This window comes from Oxyura jamaicensis, chromosome 7 (genome assembly GCF_011077185.1).
Source record: "Oxyura jamaicensis isolate SHBP4307 breed ruddy duck chromosome 7, BPBGC_Ojam_1.0, whole genome shotgun sequence".
Lineage (NCBI taxonomy): Eukaryota > Metazoa > Chordata > Aves > Anseriformes > Anatidae > Oxyura > Oxyura jamaicensis.
Window position 1 is genome coordinate 12,808,483 of NC_048899.1, and position 16,107 is coordinate 12,824,589.

At 36.5% G+C, this 16,107-nt stretch overlaps 1 protein-coding gene across 13 annotated transcripts in view; it reads right to left on the reverse strand.

The window, feature by feature from the left end:
• The window catches only part of ZNF385B (zinc finger protein 385B), a 169,141-nt gene that overhangs the window by 61,345 nt on the left and 91,689 nt on the right, over positions 1–16,107 (reverse strand). Inside the window, exon 1 of one of the 13 annotated variants that reach the window (XM_035331687.1) lies at positions 10,385–10,501. The exons of 11 other annotated variants lie outside the window; for them this stretch is intronic. The gene's annotated coding sequence lies outside the window, so the exon portion shown is untranslated. Of the gene's footprint in view, positions 1–6,161; positions 6,295–10,384; positions 10,502–16,107 lie in introns of those variants that run through there. One more of the 13 variants, XM_035331686.1, reaches the window with a different exon arrangement.

The window sequence follows — 16,107 nt, forward strand, 5'->3', positions numbered from 1 at the left end:
AGGATTTACCCAAATAAAATATCTTTGACTGCAAAAATGATGATTATTTCTACTTGCTGGTTCTGAAACAGTAGCTTTACATAATTTAGATTTCAGAGTTGTACTCCAACAGCAGCTACGCTGTATTCAATTACCTAAACTCCATAAAGTGCCATCATCATCAAACTTCTACAAGTTTCTCTTTGAAGTTCAGAAGCAATTAAAGATTCATGGAGTTAAAAAAGACCTGTCCTCTCTTTGCATATACATACTTCAATTAAGCTATGAAGCTAAATATGAAGAAATGAAGCTAAATATGGTTACATTTTTAAACTAAATTTTACAGAAAAAAGAGAGAACAGAATAGAGTTAAATTGTGACTGGCATTTAAAATCAGAACTAAGTGAGGTTTCTGATGCTATATATAACTGAGGTATAGAAAACATTTGGCATAAAAAATTTTAAAATTAAAAAACTATTAGCATCCTCTGCTAAACAATGCAATCTTCATTGTACTCCCCAACTGAGTACAGATCATTTAAAATACATCTGAAATCTGCCCACAGTTTAGCAGCCTATGGTGTTTCTGCTGCCAGCAAGATACATGATTACTAGATTAGGATACATTCAGAGCCCCTGTGGAATAGAAAACATAGACACCTAGGAGATTGATTAGTGTAGGCATTAATAATAAATTTGTTCGCTTCTGTTTTGCTGTTTACTACTCCTACTACTGCCAACCATATACCAGTGGTCCTGTTTGACTGAAGTTCGATTTTCAGACCCTCATCTGAAAGCCTCTGGAAGAATGATCAGGTAAAGATGACCTGAACTACAGGAGGAAGCACTTCAGGACAATGATCTGATCCAACAGAACAGGGCATACTTTTCCACCGGCATTTCTTTCAAAGGTCAAATAGATTTTTGCCATCACTACACCAGGTCTGTATGCAGACCTGAGCTAAGCAGGAATACTGGCATAAGAAAGATGTAGCTGACAAGCTTCATTATCATCATAAATTTAACAGATGTTTACCATTTCATTAGCATTTTAATGATAAAGACAATTTACCATGTCAAACACAGATTGTTTTAAACTACTTGTGAGTCTTTGGCATAAATATAACTGATTTTCTTGTAAATTCATTTGCTCATTACAAATTTGTAATTTCTACCTTTTTTTTAAAAAAAAAAAAAAAAAAAAAAAAAAAAAAACTTCATTTGTGACTACCACTGTGGGAGCTACCTAAGCACAGGAGTTGAGGGGGATGAAAGCAACAGACTGCCAAAACAATGCACCAGACCTCAACTGGTCTGCTTTATTGTTGTCTAAGAGAGGGAAAGCAAACTCATCTGATCCAAAATGTCTCCTTTCATAAAAAAACTTTTTTTCCTCCTACACATCTCAAAAGCAAGTCCCTGTGTAATATGCTCTGTTTCTCTTTACCATGTACATGTGGCTTAATGCACTCTGAAACTCACTGGGCCACTGAAGGTTTTACAAAGGTTAGACTTCGTCATCTTTATCCAAACTTGATCCATGTCTAACAAAAAAAGGCACATAATTAAGCAATGAAATCAATATTTTGGAGGAGGTATTTGGAAAGTTTTGTGCTGCTCTCTCCCATGGCAGCACCAGTGAAAGATGAGTTACAGACAGCCTGACAGGTGGCAAAGGGACTCCATGAGTCTCCAGCAACTCCCCTGCTCTTTTTTTCTGCTCCACAGAAAAGCTGCAGAAGGCACAACTGGCAAGATCGCAGTTGAGGCAGAGGCAAACACAGCTAGCTTCTGCCACTGGTTATCCTTCTCAAGAAAGATGTCAAGTCCAGTGAAATCCAAGCACACAACTGCTCCCTTTGTACCCCCCTCAAAACTACTTGTGAAAATATTACCTCTAATTTTCTCTTGAAGACCACTTTCTATCACATACACAGACACAAAAACATGTAATGCATGCACATTGATTCCTGTGATTTGTGTCAGTATTAGAATATTACACCTATGCACACATACAAAATCATGAATTATGATATCCTTAGATTCCATTGTGTTGAAAGTAAAGTAGTAAAGAAGAGAGAAGGCCACTCCTTCAGCAGTTTCCGTAATGGCAAATTAACATGATCCTAAAATATATTCTCTATCCGGACAATGTAACTTGTTTTTAAAATACCTTAAAACAAAACCCCAGTATGTATGAGATATGACACAGCCCCCAGTTGACAATAGGAAAAATGCTAAGAACTTCTGTGTCCACAGGGCACCATGCAAACTAATTCATTAATGGATGAGGATGCAGGTCCTTTGAGGGTTGATATGGTTATCACCAGAGCTAGTTACTTACACATCTTTTAAAACTTGGAATGCACTGAATTCATACCTCAGATATTATTCAGAAACCAAAGGACCAATCAGACCTTCCACTGACATATTAACTGATTTTACACAGCACAAATCATACACCCCCATCCAAGTCTGACTACTAAAAATGGGTACAATCCTCAAAGATGTGGTGGTTTTTTTGTTTGTTTGTTTGTTTGTTTTCAGAAGCCACAAGGAGAGACAGCAAGAACTGCTATGGAGCTTACAGCTATTAACAGCATTAAGCAAGAAACACTCTGCATAAGCATCTTAACACAAGTTATGAGAAAGCATTAGCCCAGGCCTATGTTGCAAAGCAACATGCGCATACAAAATGACATGTCAAATATTTTCATCCCAGTCTGCATTTATTTTTTCAGTGGTTGTTTCAAAAAAGCTAGAGGGATTTGATGCAACTTCACTGCAATGTACAAATAACCTATACAATGCACAGTTTAAGATCTTTGTGCTCAAGTATGATCTATCTAAGAAACATGTCAGATGATGAAAGTAATTCTGTCCCTACAAATTAAAATGTGATTACAGTATGCTTAAAGTTACTATTTCCATTATTATCTAGAAATAAATGTATTATTAAGACATGCTAACAGAATTCCATATTCTCCTTTTGTATAAAATCAGATACCGTGAAATGAAATATTTCTACTTTTCAAATACATGTAGGATTCCACTGACTAGGTCAATACCAAAAATTAATTGAAACTTGACGCTGCTGAAATGAATGGAGTTTCTACCATTTCATCAATCCAAAAAGTCAACCATTACTTACTTGTCTAGCGTTGATGATTATATATAGCTTATTTACAATCAGGAAGAAAAGAAGTATAGCTATATATTGCATGTATTTCTTAAAAGGATTCTAAAATAATAACATAAACCTGACTGACTTGGAATCACTAATTTCTATGATTTGTTAATATTCCTTCTCCAATGTTTTATGCAGACTAAATATTGTAAATACTATACATACACTTGATATGAAGGCAATCATAGAAAATCTGGTATTTAAAATCTCTACTGTAATAATAATAAATAGAAATAAATTAATATTTATTCTCCTAATCTCAACATTTAGTACACCAAAATAATGGAGAACAAATAGCAATGTTTATCAATAGTAGGGGGTGGGAGCATAGAGGGATAACTATAGAAAACTGTAATTTCATTATTCTAGAGACATGTAGATCAAAACATTGATCAGAAAATTCTTACTCTCCTTGCAGTTGTACTGCATTTCTAGTAGTTTGAAATAACTAGAATATCTGTAGGTTCTATATAAAGATAGCACAAAGATGAATATGCAGAGTAGTCCAATAACTAGAAATTGAACAAACTACCTTACATTTTCCTTAAATAACTTACAATTATCTGCTCCTAACTTTTGGGAGAGCTCCATCCCACCCCAGGTTTACAGAATGTGACCTACACCACCGTTCTTTCTCCTTTTGCCTCCAGTCTTCCCTGTATTCTTGCAGCTGAGAAAGGAAAAACAAGTGCAATACCCAGCTTAAATTTCACAGCAATCGTGCTACATTGCTCCACACACTTTTTGCAATATTTATATTCCCAAGTCAAACGAACTCTAGAAGTATTATACTAGTATTAATACATGTCTGTTGGCACTGGTTCCTTCTCAAGCTTAAGCAATTAGGTAAAATAAGGACCAGTCTTCACTAATATTCAGAAGAAACATTCTGGCTGCAGCAGAACCACAATGTATAGGCAGTATGGAAATATTTGTCAGTAGTAAATTAAAAGAGCTAACTTTCTTCTTATAATTTTCTAAACCAAACAAGATGATTTGTTTGACTGAAAAGCAGAGTGGCTTGTTACATCTTAATACCATCTAGTTCAGTAAGTTGGATTTTACTCTAAACAGTGACAACTATTAATAAATGCAATACTCCTGCCTGCATTAAAGTCAGCTAGAGTTTTGCAGTCTACTCCAGCTTCTTTTTCTTGGAAACTCCTGGCTTGTTCAGACCTCTCCCTCTGGTACCCACAGCCTGAGCAACTCTGCCCTCTCTTCTGTTCCTACCTGGTTCTGGGAAATGCTGCTTTGGAGTGGTTTTCTCTTTTGAAATTGTCCAAGTATGACAGGAAAAAGAGAGAAAGAGAGAAAGAGAGAAAGAGAGAAAGAGAGAAAGAGAGAAAGAGAGAAAGAGAGAAAGAGAGAAAGAGAGAAAGAGAGAAAGAGAGAAAGAGAGAGAGAGAGAAAGAGAGAGAGAGAGAAAGAGAGAGAGAGAGAAAGAGAGAGAGAAAGAGAGAAGGAAAGAAGGAAAGAAGGAAAAAATAGCTGTTTCTTTTTCAGCTCTCTTGCCATTTATACAACCAGATATCTTTCTGAAATCCTAAGGATCTCTTCTGTTGTTTTACTCAAATCATCTGCCCCCCTTGTGTTTTCCACTCTCCCAGCACAAAGGTGCAGTGAGAGAGTGCTATTTGCTTTTAAGCTGTCACCCCTAAAGAAAAGAAAAAATACCACCACCAGCCTACTGAAGCCACAATCTTGTCCAGAGAATGGGACAACTTACATCCCATGTTTGTTGTTATTGTTGTTTGTTTTGTCTTGTCTTAAATGCATGTTCTTGGGTGCAGGGCATCGAAACGTTTAGTGTCCCAGGATGAAGCACAGTAATTATCTCAGGATCTCAACACAGTAACTAACCTGTGCCAACAGTTTATTACCATTCCACTACAAGCACAGGTGCTTTTTCCATTTTAGGCAACTGCTGTATAACGATGAGCAGCCTCTTAAAATAAGTACCTTTATCTAGAAAACAGAAAAATTATTAGGGGAGAGTATAAAAGTATCCTTTGATTTAACACAATATTTCCTTACAAACTTAAGTGTCCCTACTAAGGAACAGCTGTAAAAAAAAACTCAATTTACACTACCTTAAAAGTTCCATAATACTGGGGATAGAACCTGGTTGCAGTTTGCTTTCTATAGAGTGAATTTCCCTTATACTTCTCATATGATACGATGTTTCTCAATATCTAGCCCTTTTATCCCAAATTCTGACACCACTGAGCTCATCATCTAATTCTTAGTGAGGCTCAACACAGCCTTTCCTTCAGGAGTTGCTATCCACTAACAACAAAAAAGTGTATCAAAGGGAACGCTGATGGGTGACCATTTTGTTAACGCTCACATAAAGCCATCACACCTTATCTTTTACATTTGGAGCATTTATGTCTGCAGTTGGCTTCTTTCTCCTCATTCTACTTCAATACCCCAACACAGCAGCTTGGCAACAGTGTACACAAAGTTAAAAGGGAGTCTAGACCCAGACACAACCTCACAGATGCGTCTAACCATTTAACCAATTAGACAATTATCAACTCTCGAAAGTCATCATGGCTCGGATAATTTCATGCTTCATTTGCTTTTCCCACTTTCTACACAGTCACCTCTAGAAAACTCGGTTACCTAAATTGTTTCTTGTTTTCCTTTTCTAAGATCTTCTTTTGGCATTGCTCCCTAAAAAATGTCCGTCAGATAAAAGAGGATTTAAATAAAAGATTGTATCAACAGGTAATACAGATTTTTGAAAGTGCTCTACTTAAACTGTCTGCCATGGAAACCAGGTTCACTGATGAATAAAATTTAGCTTTCTGTCCAATAAAAAAATGTCAATGTTTCAGAAAATAAAAATGCTATAAATCACCAGTGCCTTATTCAGAAGCTGCAGAGTTTAGCTAAGACCACACAACCATGAATCATTTTAGCAAAACAAAAGCATAAGACAGACCATGCAGTCCCAGTTCCCACTGCTAATCGGTGTCATGACGCTTACCTTAGTACCCGGGGCTACAGTCCACCTCCACCACAGCATTTAAACATACGCAAAGTGTGAGACTCAGAAATAAATAATCCTTTTGTTTCAACATGGTGCATTTGTGATGTTGGGTGCCATGAGACAGTGGGCAACCAACAAGTCCAAACAAATCAGGGCTGCTGTAATTGTGTGCTTAGCTTTAATTACCCTCGAGGACAGTGTTTGCAACATGACTCCAGAGGGAGGGCAGCCTACTATTGACATCACCACATCAAATATAACCTGAAAGACTGACAAACTGTGTTTCAGTGGCACCTTTCCTGTTATTATTCTTGTAATTAAAGTTAGAGATTACTGTTTTAGATGGCTAGGTGGCTGCTACAGAGCTGTATGTTTTAAATAGGTTCTTTTTTATATTTTTATTTTTAAAAGAGGTGGTGTCTGCTTGAATTTTTGAAAAAGTTAATAAAAGTGGACTTTGGAGTGCAGGGTTACAGAGACTCTGCAGGGTCAAGAGATTCAGAAGAACAGAGTCCTCAAATTCTGGCTCTGCGAATTAAGGAGTACTGCTTTACGTATTCTCAAAGTTGGGATTGATGAATAAGTAAAAATTTGAAAAATTATAAAATTATAGTAAATGGTATGTACCCTCTCTTACATGGGAAGGAATTAAGGCAATAGATTTAAAACTAACAGATCTGGTAGCACAGATCACCACATTGGTAGTGTTATTGAACATTGATTAATGTCTGGCATTCAGCTAGAAGCATTTTCTGCTTTTGAAAGCAGCAGTGCACCAGCTCTGCCAGGAATATATCATAAAAAGTTTCAGTGCTGTTATGTTTTCAAAGACTGCATGACATGAACTTGGGCAACCCTACCCTTACCTGCATTCACAGTCAAAGAAAAAAAAGAATCTGTATTTAACAGAATGTTTCTGTAAAATTAAATTGAGATTGGACCAAAGAAAAAAAACTTTAACAATATATTCATTGACTTTCAACAGAACTTCAGATACTGTAATTCTTTGGGGAAAAAAAAAAAAAAAAAAAGTCACCCCTAACTTCTCAAAGAATAGTTGGTATCACTTTAATATCACATTTCACAAATTAAATCTAATTAATCAAATAATATGAAAATAAACAGAAGGTAATAGTCGATATGAAAACAGCATGAAAGCAGTTTTATGAAAACTTCCATGCAGCCTGCATCTACTTTCCATGACCACACTTGAGCAGACTGGGCAGCCCCACCTCCCCTCCATTCCCAACTCTTCCCTTGAGCCAGCACAGCGATTCAGACCACCTGGAAACAAAACAGCAACAAAACAACTAAAGAGAAATTTGCTTTCAACCAGACCCATGAGCTGATTAAACTGAATCCATGATAGTGCAATGGAGAGTACTGAGATCGGGGTGTACAAAACATGAGAAGTGTTGTGACCAGTGATGCTTCTCACTCCTACCCAGACTCACCTGAACTGTCCCTCAGCTTCCTGGCAGCATAGCAGAAAAATTTAATGCCTGCCAAACTGTTTCTGGTTCTCTCTCTCAGGACAGCGTCTGTTGAACGTGGCAATGTTAACTCATAATCAGCTTGTGATATACAGCAATCCAACAAAGCTTTTTCAAAGGGAAGATAATACATTCTTAAACTCAGTTTTTTGGTCCTTCTCCTCTTTTAAAAACACTGACCCATCTGGTCTCTTTTAATGCTCTGGGACTTCCTCTTCTCTTCACAAGTGGTAAGAGCTCCAGGATTTCCATTAGCACAAATGTCCCTGTACAGCATTTCTCAGATCCAGCATTTTGAAGATCCCAGTTCATCAAAACACTAACTCATTCTTACATTGCAATCTCCCCCTTTCACTTAACTTCCCCCTTCACTTATTAAGATGACCATCATGTTAAAACAATTGATCTTTCTAACACCAATAAAAAAACGGCACCACATAATCCCAGCTTCTTGACTTCCTGACATCCACATAATAACAATACAGCTTTTTCCTTGGTGTTTTGTAAGCATTGTAAGTACATTTACAGAAAAACTTCTTAAAGCTTGATGCTTATTTCAGTCTCATTTCTCGCTCTTTTATTTTTACTATTTAGTCCTATACATTCATATTACTCTTTCTTCATCATCCTTTGTAATTTGAACTACTTTTCATTTCCTATCTATACATACAGTCCTTGTGCTTGAGTACACACAGAGCTTATATTTTAGTCAAATTATCCTTGCTGCACTTCCTGATAATTTGCACTTGTGCTCTTATTACAATGTCTTTAAAGGAACTTGCAAACTCTCACAGTAAGTTTGATAAAAGAAATAGTCAGATAAGTGAGTATCGAAGGAAAAAGAAACACTCAATCCTCTGTGCAAAATTCATTTCACTACTGGTCATTTCAGGTACTATATTATTTCTATTAATAAATAGACATAGTAGCATTTTGGTGCATAACTTAACAGGAAAGAGAATTAGGTAAGATGTCTATTCTATTCTTATGCCTATTAAGAATATAACTCCCTCTTATCTCTAAAACATATTTTCACTACCTTAAAATGTAATATTTTACTCTGTTTTAAAAAGCAGTAATCCTTATTTAACATTTAGTTTCCTCAGTGTAAATAAACTGGACAGATCTAAGCAGCATACAGGCTTTGGCCTGCCTCCTGGTATGGGTAGAAATATTTGCCCTGTCCATTCTCTTTTTAACCACCCCGACTATTTACTGAAGTAAAGATCAAGCCTATGATTCAGAGAAGTAAGAATGAAGCAATGCACACTCTTACATGCATTTTTCTATGTTCTGAACTTTACTTCTCCTATAATAAGATATAGACCACGTTCCCAACCACTGGTCTTTAAATTCATGTTTGAACCTTTTCCTTAATTCTCTTGAATGCCATGCACATTTAGTCTTGCTTCCTACTTAGTTCTTGGCAAGACTGAAGTAATGGAGGCTTTGCTGACTGAAAGGCAATACACGTTAGACACTGAAAAAAAAAATTGTATCATATCTCTGTTCTTTTCCTTTTAATTACATATATTTTCCATTGAGAAATACAGAGGGAAGTAAAACTACTTGTGTACCTGGAGCTATACTGTGCAATGTACAAAACTCCAGCAAATGGTCCAAACTTGCATGCATTACCCCGGTGTGAATCCATCACTGTTCCTTTTAAGTCCCCAGAGTCACTGGAATTAGCAGCAGTACAAGAGTGAAATTTGGCCAATTAACTTGAGCAGGAGGAGCTTTGTGTAGACACACCAGCTGACAGGCCAGATGCTATAGCTAGCATTTTGCAGTGCAAAGGAAAAACAAGGGGATGGTACTAGGGCATTTGTTAGCACACTTATATGTTAATAAAAAAATGCTACATGCTATTAATTGGCTAATACTTCCTAAGCTGCTGCACAAAGAAACACAGTAAAGATGTGGAGTACATGAACAGCGAATGGAAAAAGGGAAACAACTATGATACCACAGAGATCACAGCATCTGCAGGAGGACCACAGCAATAAGCCATGCAGAACAACCTGTAGCCTGGGGATTACACACCTCTATGTACCACCACATATTCTGCACCACATGCTGCAGCTTCCTCATCACAAACACTCTCTTTCCATTGCTTTGCAAACATCCTGAATCACAACATCTCCTTGCATTAATAATTGCCACAGTAGCATGCAGAATTGGGCAAGAGAAGTTTGCAAAGACAGAGATGAAAGACTGGTTCCTTAGTTAAGGCCCAGGTTTATACATTCCTGTGGATATAGCAATCATGGTTTCACAGTTGCCTGCATTCCAGAATGGGTTTAAAATATGCCATTTATTTCTGCAATAGAACAGCCTTTCAGAGTGAAACCATACTCCAGAATACACTCACTACTGTATAATATAGGGAATCTAACCAATCTAAACCAAGTCACTAATTCAGGAGCCTGGGTTGATTAAGGTAATTAAGAATTAGGCTCTGAACTTGCATTTTCAGAAATACTCACTGGAGGTCAACCACCTACAGAAAGAGCCCATACTTTTAACATGGTTAACCCCAGCAGATAGCATGAGTAATCTCCCTCTGACCCCCTGGTGGTAAGTACACCCTTAGAATTTGTGTTGTTTTCCAGAATTTTCAAAACCATTCTCTGGAAGGATTTGATATTAGAGTCTACTTGAAACTTGTCCATAACTATAGTAGATGCCTTCGAGCCCAGGAAGACGTCAGGCAACTGAACTTACCATTAATCTGCTTTTATGTACTCTAATCAGAAAGATCAGGATGGCCTAAGTTGCTTCAAAATGGAAAAATCGTCCTTAGGTATTTAAGAAATTAGAGCCAGAGTGCAGAAGAGAAGAGGAAAGAGAATACTTTGTTTATTTTTTCCTTTTTTTTTGTTTTGTTTTGTTTTGTTTTTGTTTTTGTTTTAATTGAAGGTCTATTTCACTAGAAGTTTTGCAAAGACAGTTTCTATCTTACAGCTTACTGCCAATACAGAAATGCCTACCTCTACAGCACTTTTTCCCAGGACATGAATTTCAAACACCTTCTATTAAACACTTCTGAAAATTACACAAAACAAAAATGAGTCATGCAAAGTGAAACTTAATCCTCAGATGTCTTTTCTATAAAAGAAAAACAGAAGTGTATGTAGCATATTTTAAAGCCCTTATGAAACACACATTTGAATAGAGATCAGTGACTGATACCTCAATTAAAAAGAAAGAAATAAAAATTGTCTTTAAACAACAATGCAGCCAGAATAGGGAAAAAAAAAAAAAAAAAAAAAAAGAAAAAGAAAAAGAAAAAAAGAAAACAAAAAGAATGAACTCAAGCTGGAAATAAGAAGAACTTCTAAGAGCAGCTGGACTCCACTGCGGTCAGAAGAAGAAAACTTCAAGATGTGAGATTGTAAACCACTATGCCTATATTAACAGGTGTATGGACAGGATGAGCTTTCTCCAATATTTCCATTTCTGTATGTACATATTCAATCATAACAATAGAGTAAATCTGTAAATCAATCTAAGACCACCTGGTCCTCATATGCAGTTATAGGTACAGATCATAGATTGATAAATCAATCTCTCAGGCAGCTGTGCAGAGCAAAATAAGACAAACAAAAAACTACAGAAAAGAAAAATATCTGGAAATTCTATCTGAAATGGTTTTTATTATTATTGTTTGTTTTTCTAAAGATAACCTTGGTTACATATGGCAAAGGTACACACAGTAAAAACATTTGAAATGTTTCCAAATAATACTTGAGTTACAAGAGTGAGGGACTAACCTGCCAGAGTAGCAATTAAGGATAATGAGGGAAAAGCCCAGTTTGCTCTTCCACATAAAACTATCATGTGTGAAGCCTAATAACCTGACCACAGCATGAGGGACAAAGCTCGAAGAATCAATATACATTTTCCATGAAGCAAAGAATTACTGGTCTCTTACTGATAATGCTTACTGTGTTAAGCAGTGGGTACCTTTCAAATTGAAAAGGATTTACAAATTGAAGAGACTGATATATGAAGCAAGCTGTGGAAGGTCTAGCATATATAAACCGTTACATATGTATATGCTAGTAACAATACACAACAGAGAGGCAAGGGGGGACACTGGGTATTAGAAAGACTAGTAAAGAATTATGGAAAGGTTTGAAAAATAGAGAGAACTGAAATAAAAGGACACACATACACATGGGTCTGAACACTGGGGAAAGTTTCTCAACACCAAGATTACTCTCAGTGACATTTAATGTTCATGGTGGCACTCTGAGCTAAACCGGACTGTGGAAATAACCTCCCAAGAGAATTTTGGAGTCTCAGCAGCGCACACATCAGTATCAAGACAATAAAATAGTGTTACACATACAGCAGAAGTAAAGCTATATGGACAACTAAAAGATTAAATGACCACCAATGGATACAGTGACTGCAGACATTAAAGACAAATTACAATAAAGATATTTACAGCCAGTATCATATACTTTTCTTTTTGAAGTATAAACATGGCCTTGCTTGATTTCAAGGAGACTGTGTCTTTCAGAGATAGTTTTATCACAAATTCTAGGTAATAGATAGATACAACAAAATTTAACGGATGCAAACAAAAACACAAACATCCTACAAGTTGCATCAGCGATGTCCCAAGTGCAGTGGATTTTATCCTGTGCAGACCCCAGCACAAAAGTGGGTCCTTCCTGCACAAATAGAATTGTCAAAATCTTAACATTATAACATGAAAGCATATAGAAATATCTACTTTTTTTGTTGTATATAAAAAAAGAAACTTTAATGTAATGTTTAATGTAATGCACTTATTTTGTATCTGGAATTTGTGTTTTTGTTTTCCTGTTCTACTTGCACTTTCTTGCATTTTAAATTGAGAGAACAGTATAAACACTAATAGAATCACTCAGAGTGATACATCAATTCCTGCAGAAAAATAAAGCGAACAAAAACTTTTCACATCTAGACTTCTGTCAAATATGGTTGTTGACAACTGAATAGTTTAATAGTGCCCAACATACTACTTACAACTTCTGGGAAAAGAAGGTTGCTAAGATTCCCTCTCACTCCGAAGGTGGAATTTTCCACTTTATAGAATACTATTTTTGTCAAAGCAATTTGTACAGAGTCCTGCTATCACCATACGTGAAATGGAAAGTTCCACAGCTGTAAAGAAACTGGGAACTTTTGTTCATGGAACACTTTTATTTTCATATTTTAATTAAGGACAAAAGTGTCATAGTCAAGAACAGGGTTTCTTATCTGTGCAATAAATATATAAAAATTACAGTTTTATTCACAAATATAAGTTGCATCTGATTTTAAATGTTATTTTTCTGTAAGACATTTCTAGCAAAGTTCATGATAACACACCGTAAGCACAGCTGCTTATTGCCTTATACCCACTGTAACAATTCGTTTGCATGCAAGTTGCTAAGAGCTGAATCAGTGAAAAGCACAGACAGCTTGCATTTAGGGACACTAGGGTTTGTGCAAGTTACAAAGAAAGATATTTATTAAGGATTTTTTTTTCCAGGGTGACTAGCGACTTTCAGCCATTATTACTAGATACATCAGCAATCACTGCAAAATAGGACTAGACAGAATCTAAAGAAGTCATCCAATCCATCTACATAAAATGAAGCCTTTTGATAATCTGGCAAGAATTCTACTTTTAAATCTATGGCATCTGTCTAGCTCTACACTATTTGAAAATCCATTTACTATAAAAAGTACTCAAAACACAGGGAAAATAAGAAAAGGTAAGAAAATCTGACAGAAGAAAAAAAAAGTCTGCTACTGCCTCCATGGTATTTAGTGAGATTCCTGGGCTCGTGCGTGGCTCTAAGAGTTAAAATCAGATCTTTGAGACAGATCTTAGTTAATTCTAAAGAGATATCCATTAAAAACTACAAAATCCCACAAGATGTCTCACGTTTAAAAGAATGGTCAGCAGGAGTACTTGCTACTTTGCAAATACTACATAATGACAAGCATCAAGATCTTGCTTACAGACTGGAACTTCGATTACTTGGTAGAAAATTTGGAGGAAAATAATAAGAGTGATTATTTTTATTAATTATACAGATTAATTGATGGGGTTATAACAACTGTTTCGGCATTTCAGTGTTCATCCTTTGATAGCAACTAGATTAACAATGTAGTCAGGCATTGGAACAGGTTGCCCAGGGAGGTGGTGGCATCTGGGTAATGTTGGCATCTGGTAGACAGTTGGACCAGATGATTTGGAGGCCTTTTCCAAGCTTAATAATGTTTCTGTGATTCTAGATATTGAGAGATCTGTTCTAATACCAGTGAAAGCAATTTAGACATGTGGTCCATCTTCCCTTGAAAGTCTGGAATCCCATTTCTCAAAGTTTTGCTCACACTGAAAAAGTTAGTTTCAAAAGGATAAATACATTTTTGACTTGCACAAAATTTTCCACTGGTGACAGATCACACAAAAATGAATTGTATGCAACTTTTAGTTTTCAGAAGTGTTTATAGAGATGGATTTAGGAAAAATAGCAACTTTGTTTTATAGGTTAAACAACTTTGTTAGGGAATCAGATTTAACAGAGAACATATCGGAAGGGGAATACTCCCTGGAAGATTCAAACAAAGAGGATAGGATGGCAACAGGATAAAAAATGTCACTGTAAGACACGGTACAGAACTAAGCCTAAAGTGATAACGATTTAAAGCAGGCACTGCTCGGCTTGGGGCCAGCCTGGAGTCAGCTGGTGGCCTTCAGTTCTTCCTGGCATAAACAAGACAGACATGCAGGCATATATGGCACTATTACATGTAGAATCATAGGATCACAGAATATCCCGAGTTGGGAGGGACCCATAAGGATCATCAAGCCCAACTCCTCGCACCACACAGGTCTACCCAAAAGTTTAGACCATGTGACTAAGTGCACAGCCCAATCTCTTCTTAAATCCAGACAGGCTTGGTGCAGTGACTACTTCACTGGGGAGCCTGTTCCAGTGCACAACCACCCTCTCAGTGAGTCGTCTATCTCAGGAAATGGAACAGGTATAGAGAAGCCTCTACTAAGGTTATTGCTGCTCTGCAAATGGAGCCTGTCAATTTCAGGTGTTGCTGCTCTCTTATCTCTCATGAAAATAATTTTTCTAATCTACTACAGTCCCTCAATTCCATCAACGCATACCAATTAATCTCATCAAAATCACGAGAGCACATTTGCCTACATTTATTTTAGTTTCATTTAGATTCCCTCCATGCTGTCTTGTTTTTTTTACTGCTGTACAGACAGATGAACATACCTGCCAAAGGAATGAGGAGGTGGCAGCTCTTTACCTCCAAAGGTAAAGTGTCCAACCTCCAAAGTTTAAAAGTGAAAGTGACAGAAATCTTGCCACTTCTTAACTTCCTTGCAACACCATTCAGCTGGCAGTCAAGGACTACGTAGGTTCGAGTTTCACTTTAATCAAGAGTTTTATGAAAGTCTAATACAACTGGTGACTTCAAAATATGTGTTATTTAATTTGAATTATATATATGCTCCAGGTTTATCTACAGACTTTCAAAACCAGAAGTCTGCTCAGAAAGCTTTTGCAACTGAGACAAATGAAAACAAATAAGGAAACTGAGCTTGTTGAGTGGGAGATGAGGCACTAGCAGCCCTGTAAGTTTTGTTTTATGAATATCCCCTCTATCACCCCCACTACACCCCCCAAAAAAAAAATTTTAAAAAATATATATATAAAAAAAAAGATTTTTTTTTCCATGCATAAGGCAAGGAGACAGTGAGAGCTGGACATGTTTGTTAATGCAAACAAGCAAAAGTATTTGAATAAAACAAAAAGAAAACTAAAAAAAAAAAATAATACTGTTGCCTTAATTAAGGAAGGACAGAAACAGGTGTAACTGAAGCAATGAGTAACCAAGGACCACATGAATATCTGTCTAGTTCTCTGAAGTCTAAAACAGACATCAGATGGTGTCTTGTGCTCTTGTTACTGAATGAAGCTGTTCTATTTATCTGTGTGAAATGAGGGCTTGTGTGATGATGTCAAGTCAGGCTCCGTAAAACACCTGGTTGCAATCTCCACCTTCCATCTTTCCTGTAGAGTAGAAAAGCCTTCTTTGATAACAGACAGCTCAAATCAGGAGCCTTGGATTCAAGAACTGAAGTGACACCCTTACAAAATACAGAGCACTAACATGACACATTAACTGGAGAAAGCAGCTTTTAAATTCAGCTAATTTAAGACTCCAGAAGGTATTTTGGTACATGCTGTATTGATGGCATACGTATATGTTAAGAGGCAGAATTTCCATAGTACATCTCATCGCCAATAATTTGAAGAGAATTGACAAGTATTGGACAAAAATGACTTAAAAGAGTACAGTTTTATTTTCATTAACTCATCCATCATTACTTTGTTTATGAACAGATCTCCTCATTCAGCACCTCTCAACTACAT